The sequence below is a fragment of the Orycteropus afer genome, unplaced genomic scaffold (genome assembly GCF_000298275.1).
Source record: "Orycteropus afer afer isolate SDZICR_OR568_19922 unplaced genomic scaffold, OryAfe1.0 scaffold01101, whole genome shotgun sequence".
Classification (NCBI taxonomy): Eukaryota; Metazoa; Chordata; class Mammalia; order Tubulidentata; family Orycteropodidae; genus Orycteropus; species Orycteropus afer.
The window spans coordinates 293,340-295,502 of record NW_006922688.1 but is presented as its reverse complement, the minus strand read 5'-3'; positions in this window follow the sequence as shown (position 1 = coordinate 295,502).

The window sequence follows — 2,163 nt, the reverse complement described above, 5'->3', positions numbered from 1 at the left end:
CTGCTAACCAGAAGGCTGGTGGTTCAAACCCACCAGCCAGTCCTCTGAAGGCAGGTCAGGCAATCTACTTCCATAGTGATACTGCCTCAGAAACCCAAGGAGGGATCGCTATGAGTCGGGTCCCACTCGATGGCACATAACAACAACAACAGTTCCTGAAAAGTAGACTGAAGTGTTTCTGAAGGTCTGTGCAGGTTATAGCAAGTTCCCTAGGGAGGTAAGCAAGTTGCCACTTAGAGGAACTAGGGGACTAGAGCCACCCACTGAGAGAAGTCTGTACAAATTCCACCCAATGAAGATCTGTACATATGCCAAGTTGACAAGGGGTGGAAAGATGGTAGGTATGCTTGTGTATCAACTTGGATGGACCTGCTTGAGTGGCTGGGCACCTGGTGGTAGTTATTCCCCATGATGAGACTACCAATCGACTCCATGGTGGGATCTTGGGATGTGGTCTGCTTTCTGTATATAAGGAGATGACTTGGGAATGGTCTTTAGCTTATGGCACCTTGAACCCTGCATGTAGCCATTTTGTTGTTCAGCAGCCTGCCATGCTCTATCGTGTGATTTGGTAATATCGGGACAGTGCCTTTTTACCTCTCAACCTTGGGCTTGGCAGCCTCAGCAGCCAGCAGCTGTTTGAGTGAAGAAAAGCCTCTAGCTTCTGTGGGCCGGGAGCCAGAGGCAGAGCTGAAGCCCAAGACTGTGGGGCTCTTACCCTGCCCCTAGAGCCTGGCACTTTGAACTTGGACTTAAAGCCTCCAAACTGTAAGAGAAGCAACTCCTGTTGTTAAGGTCATCCCATTTGTGGCATATTCTTGTCAGAGTGGCGCTAGGTAACCAGAACAGTAGCTATGAGTTAGAATTGACTGGATGGCACACAACAGTAGATAGCATCTAGGCAGACTCACATAAATGTAGAACAAGGCCCTTTACCCTCAGATCCCTGGCCTTTCCTCTTCTTTGATCCGCTACTCTGGTCAGTGATGACTGTTTTTTTCTCACCCTTAAACAACTTCCCGATATTAGACTCATTTTCTTTAACATTACAAACATAGTTTGACCCCAAGGTGCACATTTCTCCAGTTGAACTATCTCCCCTCTCTATCCTCAACACTTAACCACTCTCCTAAACAAGATGTTTATTATTCTTATACACTTCTTTATGCAATGACGTATGTTCATATGCACACCTTTTACTACATATGTGTGTGTGTGTGTATAAAATGGATAGATGGTGATTGCTTTCCATGTTGTAAAATTTCATATACCTGGTATCATGCTTTTCTCCTTCTGAAGTTAGTGTTTTCCCTCATCTCTTTTTCCACTGTTACCATCCAATCTTTGCTTTCCAGTTGGTCTGCATCTTGAGTCCCAGAGATTTCTAGTATCTTTCCCAGTCCAGCCCTTATTGCCCTGTTCAGTTTACCTGCACCCATCCCAAGGCAGTGAATTAATGCTGATCTTACCTAAGGTGACCCTCAATGGTTTACCCCATTGCTCTAAAACCAGTAGTTCTCAAACATTAGTGTGCTTAACAGTAACCTAGAGGACTTATAAAACCCTAACACCTGGGGGCCTGCCTCTGGCACTTCTGATTCAGGAGGTCTGCACTGAGGCCTGAGAATTTGCGTTCCTGAGAAGAACCCAGATGATGCTGATGCTGCTGGCCCAAGACAGTGCAGGAACACCATCTGGCCTCCAGCCAAGCCAGGTAATCCATTGTTGTTGTTGTTGTCATGTGCCATTGAGTCGGACCGACTCATAGCGACGGCAGTATCACTATGGAAATAGATTGCTCAACCTTCCTTCCAAGGAGTGGCTGGTGGGTTTGAACTGCCAGCCTTTTGGTTAGCAGTCAGGTGCCTTTGGCACTATGCTACCAGAGCTCCCTGGTAATCCATTAGTCTCTTTCAATAAAATATAGTAGAGGGTAGACCTCTCTCTGGCTTTACATAAATTGTTTATAATTTGGTATTTTAGTTTATTTGGGGCTGCAATAAAAAAGCTTGAAACAGGTTTACTAAATTGTTGATAGCAATCCCTTTCAATGACAGTCAAGTGGGGCAAAATGAAACAAAACAAGATTCAAGGAGATGTGAGTCAGTATTACTTATCTAAAAAATCTGCAGCTTATTGATTTCAAACAAACTTTTATTATGA